Here is a 16,380-nt window from a genome sequence, read left to right as displayed (position 1 = left end):
CTTGGGCGGTGTTGTTATGATTTGAGGTTATGCACGTCATTCTGGCCCAGTTTGCTCAACAATGCCACTACATGGTCTGTCATGGTGCTTGCTGACCCTCTCCTTACCTAATTTGTATCTCTTCACGCGCAATATGAATTATTATTATAAGGATACAGACGGTAGAAACGTGCTTTAATGTGTTTATTTAACATTAACAAGCACTAACTGTAATAAAGAGGTTATCTTATGCTGCAGGCAATAAATTGTATCAATTTTACGCATCATAAAAGCAATGATCTGGTGGGTTCACTGTCACGAAGTCCTATGCAGATTAGCGTTACAGAATGTACCGTCAATACGACCTAAAACTAATAAATGAATATAAATGCGACCACAATCAGTTCTCAGTCTTTTAAAGTGCTTTTGCAATCAGCCACGAATAAAAGTTAATAGAAATTGGCTTTCCATTGCGGAGATAAAAGCATGCCCGGGCTTTTGTTACCCAAACTGCTTTACTCTGATATATCAATACTAAGATAATACCAGGGAAAGAGAGAAAGGCGAGAATCAAAGAGCAGCAGGAAGTAGACTTGTGGTTCGTAGAAATCGATATTTGTATCAGTGGGTACTTCCAAGTGCAGCCGACATCAAAGCCGCAGGCCACGGGGGCTTCCAGGATCACGCAATGCAAATGGTACCGTCAACAGAGCTGGAACTGAGGTGAACATAGGTCAGCGCGGCTCTGCACCTCGGCAGCACTTTACCTTCAGGTGAGATGTCAAGAAATTGCAAGAACTATGAAAAGGTAAGAGCTTTGGCAAAAAAAAAACACTTTTGAAACTGAAATATAACAATGACAATGTTTTTCAGTGGCAGTCCTAAAGTAAGATAAAGACGCAGGGCTGGGGTGGGATGGTGGTGCAGTGATTTGCATTATCGCCTCACAGCATGGTTCAGTTTTGGGACAAGTGGAGCCTTTCAGTGTTTGCGTGTTCACCCTGTGTCTGTGTGCGTTTCCTCCAGGCGCCCCGGTCTCTCCTACGACTAAAAACAAGTATAAGACAGTGAGTGTGACCAAGGATGGAAATGTGCCAATGGCTACAATTGAGCACGCACTACATTAAGTAAGTAAATATTAAGCATTGGCTTAAATGACTTGACTTGAGGAAAAGTATCTTGTTATATAAGAAAGTAAAACTGCCAATGGGATAAGACCAATTTTCTTACCCCATTGACAATTGAGGTGTCTGAACTAAAGACAGAATCTCAGTGAAATAATCTACCATAGGTCAAATGCCCAGTTACATCTTAAATAGTCAAAAATTTGGATCATTATGCTCAAATTGAGACATTTAAACTAGTCTAATGAATTAGTCCCCTCCTGGAACCGCCACCTTAACGTGGTGGAGGGGTTTCACCCGAATGATCCTGGGAGCTCTGTTGCTGGGGGCTTCGTGCCCTTGGTAGGGTCTTCCATGGCAAACAGGTCCTAGGTGACGGGTCAGACAAAGAGCAGTTCAGAAGCCCCATATGAGAAACTAACAGGCCCGTTTAATCGTGAGGCCGTCCTTCCGTGGACCCACCACCTGCAGGAGGTGCCACCTGCAGTGTGATTTGGGCAGCTCAAACTGCAGTTTTCACATGCATGTGCCCCTGGTGTGTTCATTACAATGATCAAAGAACGCACTTCTTTATGGTCCCCATGGCCAGGGACTCCAAAAGAAACTTTGGAAACAGGATTCTAATGGGATTTCAGACCTCCCTAGAATGCTTTAAAGTCTGGCTCCAAAGAGTTTTATTTTTCTAAAAATAGCTATGACCCATCTGACAATGCTGGGCCTGGTGAAATATTTTTAACCGTGCTGGTTTTTATACATCAGCCCTAAAAAGTGGAAGCCTTTTCAGTGCATTGACTAGCTCCAGAACCTGTCAAGCAAGCTCTGGAGCTCTGTGGAGGCTCCGCCCGCCCCGCAAGTGCATGGTTTCCCGCCTTTTTGCCATTTTAAGGAAACAGGCTTCATAGGAGGAGATAGAGCAGCCATATAAGTTTCACAGACGACTCGGGACCTTTACAATATATCGGGTTGAATGGAACACCGGCTATCTCTTGTTAATTATATCTATGGTTCATTAGCAGACTCCGCCCTCACCAAATATACCAAAATATTTGGAAAGACACATCATAAAGGACAGAAATGTATATGCTGCATTTCAAACCATCAGGCACATGGATGGATCTCCTTCACACAGCTCAAGGAGAAATCCTCTAAAATGTCGTTTCTGTAGTTTCAGATCATTTCGTGGCTTCTGTTGATGTCTTGGCCACTATACTATCGGAGGAGGGTTACAAAATCATGAACCACTTGGTCAAGGCTTTTCATTTCATTTTATTGGCTACCACTACTTTCCTTCCAAACACAAATATCAACTTGGGGGCCTGGCCTGAACAACATATTTTGGGTCATGGCAATAATCACATCTAAAAGTAATGAAAAGTGTTGTCGCAATGAAATCTTCTTGTCATTGTTTATGCTCTGCTCTGCTCAGACACAACACATCACGTAGTTGACCAAGTGAAAAACATGCCCACAGAACATACACATGAACAGTCATTCAACACCACATTTTGGTCATCTGCAGCAGTGTTTAAAATGAACCAATCCAATTAAGTTTGTTTGTGAGGCTGAATCTCCTCCGTCACTTCCACCTCGCTGATGTTACTCTGCAAAGTCAACCGCTGTTATGCACAATGGAACCCAACACAGCATTAATTGCGTTTGTCTGAGATCTGTTTGGTATTACAATGGCAAACAGCGCTTGAACCACCCACTTCCACTTCACTGAACAAGAAAATAGGGCCTCAGTCGAGTTGGCAGGGAAGGATAAATCTGCCACTCCAGGAACCATCACACCTCTATTGAACTGCGAATGCGGCCGTCTGCGCACATATCAAAGGAGCGTTTATGATTAATAACTACTTTAAAAGGGCTGTTAGCTTGAATCACAACTGTCCCCACTCTTCGCCTGAATTTTTACTGGCCGCACACAAGTCAATTTGCTCTTGCTCCACTAGAAACGCCCGCTGCCAAAATGGAGTTGTCAACACAAGAATAATATTTCAGGAGCCGGCGTCCGGGCTATGTGGCGGATACGGTATGCGTTATGACCTCAATAAAGCATTGCTCAAACTGGAGACCGGCAACACATAAAGCCTTGACTTTACCACCCAAAGTCATAATTTAGTTTATAATAAAATGTTAGAATAGGGAGACATTGAAGCCAAAGAAAGAAAGAATCAGGACAATGCTAAGGAGGAGTCTGGCGATGTGACAGTGTGCCATTACAGCCGACACTAATCGCTGTATATAAAGCTGTTTACATAAGAAGTTGTCAGACGAGGACACATACATAATACTCTTCAATGTGTGTCATGTTTGGTTATAGGTGTTTTGTAATCTATTTAATTTATGGACCGGCGTTGACCCATTATAATTTCCTCTGCAGCAAATGTTTTGGCCACTTAGATGTGTGCAGATGAGATAATACTTGATTGAAATTTGATAATGCTAATGACTCCAGAGCAAATGTAACATGCGTCGTCTATACATCATCAGAAGGAACCTGATTTCGCTGTAGTTGGTGCATGTAAAGTGGGCATGCAGCAATGTAGATCTTATTTTAGAAAACAATTAGTCATGCTGGACTCCCGCCATTTCGATAAAGCCATTAAGAAAACAAATGCCCCTGTATAAACCAATAATGATCCAAAAAAAACACTCAATAGAAAGAGCTTCAACATCTATCACCCCTTCTGCTGCCGGAATGATGTGGTCCTGTTTAGCTATGGTGAAACAATGTGGTGTCCTCCACCTCCACACAACTCAGACACAAGTCAACATCAAGAGTAGCCTTTTCTGCATTAGTCAAAGATGGGGGGCCTGAGCCTCCTGATGTATCATACACCCCTCTGCATATGCTGTGTATAGTACTGTATACTGTTTATAAACTTCACAGGTGCCGCCTCCAAAAAAAATTATCATTAAAGGAATTGACTATATTTCAGTATTTAGAGGAGTAACATGCTGCCTGGTCTGTGTGTTGGGCAGCATAATGTAATCTAACCATACCAGTAGCTTGATGTGTACATTTAGTAACTACCGGTACTATAACATTTCTTTGTTCTACCACTCGCACTCAAGCAGTTGTTTGTTGTCCTCAACCTGTGAGACGTTTCTGTGACTTCTCTGCAATGTCTCCGAGACCTGTCGGATACCAAGGAGACATTATTAGACTGACTGAGGGAAGGTCAGGGTGAGGTTGGCGCAGATGTCTGTGCCTTTGCAATGAACCAAGGGTCAGTACCGACCGTGCATGGAGATGGCGACACACTGCTCTAAGACCAGGACCAGAGCGCAGCTTCTACATTTACTGTATTTTCATGGACGAAGGATTAAAAATGGATTTTGTGGGAAAAGATGTCCAAAGATGTTGAATATGTTCAGAAGAGATGCGGGCAAAACTATATGTGGAGCACTAAAAGTTAACGTTAGTTGTTTTGCTGGTGTAACACTGTTTGTTGTCCCACCGAAACACTGGTTCCGCCTTGACATTAATGTTAAAAGTAGGCAGCGTAACAGAGAGACACACAACTGGTCGCCTCGTCTAAAATAATGTCGACTTAGTGCCACAATAGTCAACATTATAAGCCCTATTCCGTGTATTTTACAGCCCGGGATATAACATGCATTTAATGTAGACTACATACATAGGTGGCATGTGTGGATCTATCAACACCTCTATCGGAAATGTTCACTGCTGAAAAAGTTCTGCTCAGCTGAGGTGCCAAGTCTTGGAAGAACAGCCGAAGAAGAAAATTACATCACTTTGTTCTTGCAGCTCTGGGTGCGCGAACAAAATTCTTGCGTCTTATGAAGTATGAATCAGCCTTTAGCTGTCATGTTGTTGTGGCCATACCACCTTTGCGATGCCCAATCCCGTCAGACCTTGGAAGCTAAGCAGGGAAGGGCCTGGTCGGTACTTGGATGGGAGACCGTTTGGTAACACCAGGAAGCCTAGCGAATGTAGTGAGTGAGTGGTTGGTGGTGGTCGGAGGGGCCGATGGCGCAGACTGGTTGCCTCGCTTCTGTCAGTCTACCCCAGGGCAGCTGTGGCTACAATAGTAGCTTACCACCACCAAGTATGGAGTGAATGAATAATGCAATGTAAAGCGTCTTTGAGTGTCCAGAAAAGCGCTATATAAAACCAATGCATTATTATTATTATTATTATATCTTCGAGATGTCGGAGTGACATAATTTGGTGAGCTCAAAATCAATCTGAGTTGTCTCCTCCAGTAAGATAGGCCTTTTAGTGATTAGTTTTTATCCATCCATCCATTCATTTTCCTCCACTTGTCCGTTGCCGGTCGTTAAATCACATTGCACCGGCCCTCTAAGGCTGCTCCTGCAGGTGGTGGGTCCATATAAGGAGGGCCTCTCGATTCTAACCGGGCCTTTTGGTCTCTCATAAGGGCCTTCTGAACCGCTCTTTGTCTGACCTGTCAACTAGGACCTGTTTGCCCTGGAAGAGCCTACCAGGGGCTCGAAGCTCCCGACCACAGAGCTCCAGGATCATTCTGGTGCTCAAACCCCTTCACCTTGCTAAGGTGGCAGTGATTAGTTTTCAAATATGTACCGGTAATATATATCTGGTTTGAGTAAGCTCTCAGTTGTCCAGGAATTTTCCATTTTTGTAGAGGTTAAGACAAATGATAAAACCAAAGCTAAGCCAAAGTTGATGGCCTGGACATCTTTCTCTCGACTGAGTGAGAAGAAGCCTCTGAGAGGTAAAACAGCCTCAACTCAAACAACCCAGCGATGTTTGAGTACGATGTTACTGCATATAAAATGTAGATAAGCATGATAAAAAATATATATATATATTTTTTATTGTTTTTGGGTGGCTCCTTGAAAGAACCACAAGGAACCATCCAAAAATGTTGAAGAACCCTAAAATCCATTACAAGTCCATATAATTCAATACATCACTATAACATTGAGCCCACACTGGACCATGCATAGATGCGTAACCCCCGCCCCCTGTCTCTCTCTTTCTCTCTGCCCCCTCCCTCTCAACTGCCTGCACTGGACACTGTAGGCGGCTGTCAGCTGAAGCCCGGTCTTCAGCACAGAACAGCAGGTCTGTGTGGGCGCCAGTTTTGACACCAACAGCTGAGTATTTCTGGGACAGAGCAAATGCCATTTCTTCAGCACAGACATTGATGATAGCAAATGTACACGGCGCCTCAGGGCAGAAAAAGTTTCGAACCGCTCCAGTTTTAAGTCACAAGAACATTATTGATTTAAATGTGCAGGCTAAAAAAGACGAGTCAGTCAGATAAAATATCACGGAAAAGTTTGTTTCAAAATTATTTCAAAACTGCCTAGTAAAATAGCAATGTCTTAAGACGTCAGTTCAATTTTCTAAATAAAAATGTGTAATACAATATGCAAACACACAAGAGACAATGTAAAATGACAACTTTAACAGATATTTTTTAGCATCAGCAAATATAAACAACAAAAAGGCAGGGTTTTAAGGGGCAGGGCTGTAGATAGTTTCCTTTTCCAGAGCCTTTACCAATGTTGCACATATCAGGGTTGATTTAATTTATTCGTTTAAACAAATATATTCCTATAGGGTGCTGTTTTGTCCGTAAATGATTTTCCATGCATGTTAGGATTGGATTTGAAAGTCAAGAGCTTTTTAGGCTGAGTGAGAATGTGAATTCCAGCCTTCAAACTGCTATTTTTCCAAATTTTATGAAGACTGTTGGCTGTTTTGATGTGAGAAAGCCTATGAATAAATGTATACTAAAACAACAGCTGCATGTGGCTGGTGTTGAAATAGTAGATTGCCAGTGTGCGTGCTTCTGTTCTTGTCTCTGGCTATAAATCTCCACTTCTCTGAATCCTAGTGGTCAGAAGAGTACTACTTTTGGTTCACACCAAGGAGCTGAACACAATCCGTCAGACAGTTGCCAAGGCAAATTGCTTCAAGTTTACTTTTTTTGTTTCGGTCTCACCAAAATATCAACAAACTTTTTCTTTTCTCTGATCTTGTCAAGGATCTGCAGACTTTTTTCCTCCTGCACTACAGCTGTAAGGCTTTATGTTCTTGCTTCCAGCACAGGCAAGGTTTTAAATGTGATTGATACTGTAGGTCCAAGCATCCAAATATATTTACAATACTTACGATGCTTTTCGTAAACTTCAGCACTGCATTCAACACCATCCTCCCAGCTCTGCTCCAGGACAATCTCTCCCAGCTCAACGCGCCCGACTCCATCTGCAGGTGGATCACCTCCTGACGGACCAGACGCTCTCGGACAGTCTGACCATCGGCATCGGCTCAGGGACATGTACTGTACTTTCAATCTTGTGTAACTGGCCGGGCAGGTAGGCAACAAATAATGGCGCTAAAATCTAACTAACTTGTTCAATTAGAACAAATTATAGCCACAACACCAGCTGGTTTTATCTAGCAACACAACATATCCTGCCATTTAGGAAGCACAGGTTTCTTTAACAGAGAGACAGGACTATAATTTAATAGCCTAAACAAATAACATAGTCAATTATTTCATACACAATTTGTTGGCAGACTGTTTCTAAAAGCCTCCATGGCACAGACGTCACATCACAACCTCCAGGGGGCAGTGTAATATTCACAGATGCAAATCCGCATTTTCACATTCTCTTACTTAGACCTCAGACACACCGGCCACGTTTTCTGCACGTTTATGACCCTCTTCTGCGTAAACGCATGGGCTTTCTGACGTGTTATTGATACAGAATCATTGACGGTGGATTGAAGCAGCCCCACTGAGCTGTGAGTAACACGTTCCAGGGGCAACACACAAGATGCATTCCACAAAATAGAACCAATCCTATTTTTCGTTGTGTAATACGTCACTAGTGTGTTTGGGAAATGGAACAAGCTCCCCTCTGAAATATTGAATGGAACTCTGTGTGGCTTTTACCTAAAAAATTCTTTGTTACCAATAAGATTCGTGAAGTATGCATCAAGATTTTTCACAGATGCTATCCTGTTAACAGTGTAATATCCAAATATCGTTTAAATGTTGACCCGCTTTGCTCATTTTGTCATAGTATTGAAGAATCGATTAGCCATCTTTTCTGGGAATGTTCTTACACACAAGTATTTTGGAAAGATATCAATCTGTTTGTGAATAGAAAACTTACCATAGATTTACAACTCAACCTTAAAGATATTTTATTTGGTATTTATCAAAAAAACCTACCCCCAAATAAACTTTTTAGTATGAATTTAATATTAATAATGGCAAAGTATCATATCCATAGCTGTAAGTACCTTAACCAAAAACCAAAACTTGTTGTATTTGAATCACTAATGTCCTCTTATGTGACCTCCTTGAATTATTGCACAAATGCCAAAGCCCTGAAGACCAAAGTTCTATGTAACGAATTTGCACTGTAAAACTATTTATTTTTATATTTTTATGTATTTTTGTTTACACTGGAAACTGAAGCCTTGCACACCTGAGACTCGAGCCTTGTTAATGTTAATTTTGTATATTTTTCAATAAAAAAAATAAAAAAAAAAATAAAAAAAATAGTAAATTAGAAAAAAATAAATAAATAAAAAGCTCCCCTCTGAAGTTTTGAGCTTAAATGATCTCAGAGCTTTCACTAAAGGAGTAAAAGGATGGTTTATGAAGAACCAGAGATGCGAGTGATAAGATTCATTTAGAATAATTAGCCTAAAATGTGAAGATTAAGAACGTGCTCGAAAGTTCCTTTATCAGGATATGGTGTAAATATATTTTGTAAGGATTTATTCCTGTGTATTATTAGTTTATATATTGCACTTTGTAATTCTGCTCATGCCCCCTAGGACTACAGATGGAAATTAGCTTCAAAAAGCTACAGTCTGGAACAAACATCTTTGCTGGTCTGTGTTGGTGGAAGGGTGTCCAGAAGGGGAAGGCTGGGGCGCTCGCCGCAGACAGTGCCATGAGTTGAGCGGGTGATGGCACGCAGCTCGTACAGCCACCCAAACACGCATTACATCTGCTGTTCGCCTACAGTTCACCAAAACATCTGGTGCAAATTATGGAAGTAAAGAACTACAGTGGTCTCTTAAATTATGACATTATTTTGTTTGTTTATAAGTGAAGGCCATATTGTGAGTAACTGTTTGAATCCTTGAATTATTATTCCAATTGATCTATTCCCAAGTTTGAGTTGAGGGTGTTGGTCAGTTCACATGGATGTTCATTGTCTACTCCACTGGTAAAACACTTGGCACAAATAAAGTCCCAATTAGCTTAAAGTCATGTGATAATCAGTAGAAACTAGGTTTCAAATTAACATTCTTGCATCCCATGTCTACTTACGTATTTCTGAATCACACCAAACAGTTGTCCTTTAATTTGACCATTAACATTTATTGGCATTTCAAGTGAGTACATTTAACATGTGGTAGATGTATTGACTGTTGCCCGGTGAGTGATTGCACATGCTTACAAAGGCCAGTAATTGGTTCTGGGGCCAAACAGGCTTTAGACGTGTGTCCTTCCCAGAGTTGTCCCGGTTTAGAGAACTCTAGAGCATATGCCTCTCACAGCGTGTAAAATGACCCCCATCAAAACCATCCATAAATGTAATGGTCACATGGACATTTAGGTTACATTTACAGCGATGAAGAATGAGGCAGTTAAGAGAGAGGGCAACCTTTGCGCACATTGAACCAAAAGGTCCCGGCTACTTTTTGTGATTTGATTTTTAAAGTTCAAACTGACAGATGATCACGTTTTTACTAATGCTGTTCAAGAAATGCACCTGCAAATATGAGATGTACATTAAGAATACAATTCATTTGGCCAGGTAAATTTAGAATATCTAAATATCAGTTCTTTTACTTCTGGATTTTCGTGTTTAAAATACTTAACTAGTCTGAAGACCCAGCTGGTCCCTACATCAGAGCATCAGAGCAAAACGACAATATAGCTATTAGAACTGCTTTTACCTTATGAATCTTCACGGCCCCTTCACTCCTCTCGCAGGGGTCTCCTTGTTGTTCCTAAAAAACAAAAAGACCCATGGCGAGGTGTCTTTCCAATATTACGGCCCTCGCCTCTGGAACGACCAGCCGGAGGAGCTCAGAGCTGCAGAGAACATTCATGTTTTTAAGAGTAGGCTTCAGACCCACCTATTTAGCATAAGAGTATGAAAGATTGTAAGCCATTAGCCTCTAAAAGCATATTCTAATAAAAGTGTACTTTAGTTCAGTCTTTTCTCTACATGGTTGGTGCTCCTTTAAAATGTTTAAAGTGTGTATTGCAGTAAACTGAAGTGTAATTTTTTTTTTTTTTATCACAATCTATTCTTTAAATCTATGGATAACCTATGTGTTCCAGAATGTGAGTAAAAGAAAGTTCTATGTTGTTGAAAGCACTGTAGTCAGCGACATTTTTTTACATTGCTTAGTAGCTGGAAAGTCTAAGGGTATATTTTACTCATCATCCAGTATCTGAAAGTAGAAATATAAGCATTTTTAATGTGGATAATTAATCTTACACTTCTCATCTGCCTCTGATCATAGATGATTAGTACAGATCTTTTAATCCTATACAATTATAACCCTCAAAGACATTTTGTTCGAACGTTATTGCTTTGAACATCAAATCCATCCGATATATTTGGATTTGTTCATCATGTTCCCAGTTATAATTCACCATTAGGAAATTATTTATGACCATCTTTTAAGCTCAGAAAGGGTCTGTTTTGCTGAATGTCAGATTTTATTGGGGGACAACTGTGACTCATAACCAGAAGGTTGGCAGTTCGACCCTGGCTCCTGTATATGCACAGACTGTAATTATGTCACATCTTACCAATGTGACAGCATGTTTTGGTAGGGTCTGCCCATATTCGCGGGCCAGATTTCCAGTGCTGTCCTGTGCATTTGCCCTGTAAACGTACATCTCCCTCATTTCCCCTCCAGGTTAGAGTTTGTGTAAGCTGTAACAGAACTCTCTTACTTATAGGTTCTGCCCCGTTTACTTCACAGTTAAACCACAGCTGCCTTGTTGTGACTTGCAATTTACTCTCTTTCCCCTTACTGTGGTTGTTGTTTCTGAGAAGAAGAAACTTAAGTGTAACTCAAGCTATTTTGATCCATTTTAACCTGTGACTGTTTCTGAAAACAAGTGAGAATTGAACTGCAATTGTTTGTAGTTTGGTAACAACACCACCCGGTATAGGAAAATATCTTAAGCAATGGTCCAAGGTGCACAGGTACGTAAAAAAAGACCAGGCAAAGGCAAATTATGTACAAAAGATAAAGATAGATTTATTAAATGCGGTTAAGTCAGTTCTTTAAAGTTAGTTCAATTTTTGTTGGGTTTTGATTTTTAAGTCCAGAGTGTAACACAGGTCACATTCGGAGCAGTACATTCAACAGGAGTCAACAAGAGCAGGGGAGGCATCAGCCTGTTTGAACACTAAGAACTTGGAAATGCACTCACATTGACACTACAAACACTTCAGCACGGCATGGAAGTTGCATGCAAAGTGGCTGGCCACCCTTTATGAGCACTCATGGAAAGACTTTGAAATAAATCCTTTCAACTTATGAACGTTATTGAAGGAATAGTTCACCGTTTTTCCACTGAGATATGTTCTTACCTGAGCTTAGACGAGTTAATGCGTGTCTGGTGTTTATGTGCCCCCTTAGTCACGCAAAAAAATCCATAAAATCCATTTATGGTCAAAACAGTTCCACTGTTCCAGGGCAGAAGCAGAACATACAGACCTCAATTCAGGCCCTGCCCCCTGTGTGAGGACCACTAACCACTAAACCACTGTGAGACTGGTCAGAGAGAGTTTTTCTTTGTCAAACCATTTGTGAATGCTTTGAAATTATATTTTTCTCATCCTTGCTTGTGGAGCGGGGTTGGTTTGAAGCCCGAGAAGCGCGCGGTCTGAACGCGGCATAAGGCCAGAATAGTAGCTTACCGCCGCCAGGTATACGGAGTGCTACATAAACAAATGCATTATTATCAACATGAAGCAGAGGGCATGGAGTGGGACATGAATATTGATAAAGTTAATGCTAAAGGCATGTTGTTCTGTTGATCGATTAGCCTGGACCGGCTCTGCTAAATAAAACATGTTCTTAAACGCGGTGGATTAGGGCTTAGTGTAGGACTTTAGAACAACAGACTTCTCTTGTTTTGAATCAACAAGTTACAGTAATGATTCACAAGACTAGACTAAGGGATCGGAGAATTTAGTGATTTGAGACTGATGAAATAGTTGTGGTTAATGCTACCCACTGTTTATTGCATTGGCAACGTTCATCTATGCGCCAGATAACTCTTGTTTATCTGGTCAGGACACCTGTTACAGCATTCAACATGTAAGGCAGCAAGTGAACATTTTGTCCTCAAAGTTGAAGTGATAGAAGCATGGAAGTGTGTAAGGACTGCAGCGAGTTTGATAAGGGACAAATTGTGATGGCTAGATGCCTGAATCAGAGCATTTCCAAAATTGCTGCGCATGAGGTGTGTTGCTGTCTGCAGTGACGGTACAATATCTCATCAGATGTCCAAGAAAGAAACTGCGGACATGGAGCTACAGTGGCAAAAATGATTAGTTTTTTTCTTCTTAATTTATTCCCTCTCAACATTTCCATTATTGTTTGTTTTAACTAAAGTGAAAATGAGATTCTCTTTCCTTTTGTTTTCCACTGAGAGCCCCAGTGTTCCAAAACAATGTCAGAATTGGATGCAAAATGATATGCTATAATTGCGTTAACTTTGTTCAGTTATACTTTAACTGACAGGAGCTAACCACTAGCTCCTGAAGGCGCAACCAGCCGTGTCATTCATTATTAGGAGCCGAACAAGGTGTTTCAGGATCTGATTGTCTAATCCCTCCTGTGTAATGCCATCAGCTCGGTCCGGCCAAGGTGACTACTGCACCTGCATGAAAAGTCCAGCCTTGAGCGTGATTTTGTCTCTTCCCGTTTTCAAACAGGATCACATATTGGATGTCTGTTTTCATATAAAAATGAAGGATTTTTGTTACCTTGTGTGGTGTATAATGCAATAAATGAGATAGATATTGCTCGGTTTAAGTGACAATAAAGCATTTTACAGTCAAGATAGCGGCAGGTGAAATTACAATTTGCCCGTTATTGGATTCTACCGTGGCAGATCAATGGGCCTTGTAATAAGTGAAGTCCGACAGACGTGCAGAGTTTTCGTTTGTATATTTCATACGTGAGCGAACAAATGAAGTGACTTATGGATGCGAAATGCACAGTAAAACAGACTGAACTGGCCGAGGACTTGTCCCACAGGGAGATAAATGTCACAGCGAATTCATATTTTGCACTAATATTGCATATTCATGTATGCTCCAAAATGTAAGCTTGTGTATTTTGTGTCTCCAATACGGCAAAGTTGTTTATTCAGTCAGTGAATAGCCAAGATTTACTAACTCTACGCAATCTCTAAACAATCTTCTGTGTGCTATACTTCCTCGGGCCATTATCTGATGAGACTTCTCTAATGGCGCGCTATTGGCGTTCCGATTTGAGTTCAGAATCTTTTAATCACGTTGCATCGTTACATTTTATTACACCTATTAAACCTTTGCTATTTACACTCATCACCATAACGCAGGTTACATGAACGATGCTTTATCACAGGGCATGGGATTCACTCAGTCAGGAGTGTGCCGGGGCCAGGGGGGAGCTGTGAGGCCAGGGCCCACCAGAGTGGAGGTATAGTCTGACACAGTGTACTCCGAGGAGATGAAGGAAAGTGCACTTATTTTAATTGTGTGTTTTGGCCTGGAGCGATGGTTCCTGGAGGGTTTGGGGGGTTATCTGTGGGCATCACTGGCTTGGTCTGTATGCAGCCGCCGGCGTGAAGAGGTACGACATGGATCTGACGGTGGCCAGTGAGTTCAATAATAACATTTAAATGGAGAATGAGAGCGTAGGTTTTACATGGTGTGGACATGGGGAAAAGAGGAGCTGTCAGGGTTGATTTGAGTTCAGGTTTCATTCTTTCAGTGTTGGGGGAAACATATTACAAAAGTAATGAGTTACAAAAAGATATTACTTTTTTCAGTAACTAAGGAATATAACACATTACATTACTTACACAAAATACCGGAATATATTAGTCATTACAATTCAAGTAACTCGAGTTACAAGTACATTTAAGCGTTTGAACAAAAAAAGCCAAACAACCCCAAATGACGGACACTGGTGTATAAGATCTGCAGTTACATGTAGGTAAAGTTGTCCAAACAACAAACAGAGAATGGGGAAAAGCAAAGAAATAGGAAATCTTTGACTACAGTTTTGCTCAGTGTCATTATTACTATTTTTGTTTTATATTTTGCCAACAGTAACTCAAAAGTAACTCAAAAGTAACTCAAAAGTAACTCAAAGTAGTGTAACACAGCTATATTTTTGAAACAGTAATATGTGATACAAACATAATTATTACATTTTCATAGCTGTAACTACTAATATAGAATAGGGCTGTGCAATTAATCGAAATTCGATTACGATTTTGATTACAACAGTAAACGATTACAAAATTAGCATGATCGCAAAAAATCGATTATAATTTTTATTTTTATTTTCATTTTTTTTTTGGCAAAGCAGACGTGCGTTATTTCAGGCCGCGGGGATTATTTTCCCTTCGCTTTTCACGTGCCATGGCTCGTGCTTTTGTCTGACATAAAAACAAACGGCGCTGTGTGATGATGTCATCAGGCCGCGCTGCTTAGTTTACTTGCGCAGGTGTGAGGCCTGGCCAGCAGGGGGCAGGTGTGAAACAGGGACCTCTCTTTAATCGAGGCAAACTTGAAATTATTTGTACTTTTTTGACTGTCCAGAAAACATAAAATATCATCATAGTGTTTTGATTAATAAATAAATAAAATAAAGATAGACTTTTTTTTTAAAGGCAACCAATAATCGTTTGAATAATCGTGATTTCAATTATGACAAAAATAATCGTGATTATTATTTTTTCAATAATCGAGCAGTCCTAATATAGAATATATTAAAGGGTAACACTTTATTTTACACTACCGTGATGCATTGTACCAAGCAAAATTTAGTACAATGTAATGTGTTATGTAGCAACCTGTAATAACTTGTATCTATGTAGTACATATACACAATGGAATAATGTGTATTAGTACTTTGCAGGTACATAATGTAATAAGACATAAGACCTCTAATCCTAACCTTAAATTCTAACCCTAAAAGGTCATATGTCTTACCTATTACAGTTTTAAAGCAACTTGCCCAACACTGTTGTGTTTTTACAATCCTCATGCATAGATTCAAAAGCCAGTGAGTCCACAAACATAAAGAGAAATCTTACTTTTTGTTGATCTGTCCTGTTGAGAAACAAGAACGACATCCAAAAAGGCAATAAATTAAACTAGTGAGGCAGCTTTTCTACTTACGATGTCTCGGAAAGCAGCTTTTGCGCAGCTTAGTATAGATTTGTATTGGAACAAGGAGGTGCCCTTGTGATTAGTGTTTTTGGCTGGCATCCTGTTTTCATAATTGAGCAATTGATGCATAGAGGTCGGTAAGGGCGCAGTGTTGTATGCAGATCTTGCTTAAATAGCTTTAACTCAGGAAAATAAGAAAGCCGCTGTGTTTAAACACTCCCTCCCCCATTTCCATTTTCCAAAGTCTTAAACATCCGTAAAATAATATATTCACACTAGCTCTGTTTTTTGTTGGAGGTAAATATTTAGTGTGTGATGACAAAACGCTTGTAATATAACTCATTTAATGTCAGGTTGCTGTTGTCTGGGGGCTCATAAACTCATGCCAGACTTTTTAATAGACGCCGTCCTGTTTGCTAAGTATATGCTGCTGTTGTACAAGACAAATCTATCTCTCAGAAAATAAGTGGTGTTTGACTCACGGCAGGAAATAAACTAGCGGATCTTAAAAGCGAAATAGTCCGATTTCTGCAAAACTAATGAACGGGTACGGAGCGGAGAATGCGTCATTGAAGCTGAGTGAGGAGACAGTCAGGTGGTCATGCCTCAGGTCATTAAACCGCAGACCACCGGCTGCTCCTGAGTGGACTTTAATGAAGATGCGACGTGGGGAACTGCTAGCGCTCAAACTTTTTTTTTCTCCTTTTTTTCCCCTTTCTCATTCGTTAAAATCGCTTCATGTGAAATATCAAGTCTCAGTATTGAAACGAATAGGATCGGATCGAAGCGCGGATAAAAGCAAACACAATGAGGACTGTCTGGGCTTCTGCGATGTCACGAGATCCAGTGAGACGTTCAT

The sequence above is a fragment of the Gobius niger genome (genome assembly GCF_951799975.1).
Source record: "Gobius niger genome assembly, chromosome: 1".
NCBI classification, from domain to species: Eukaryota; Metazoa; Chordata; class Actinopteri; order Gobiiformes; family Gobiidae; genus Gobius; species Gobius niger.
The sequence above is the reverse complement of the archived record's forward strand: the minus strand, read 5'-3'. Positions refer to the sequence as shown.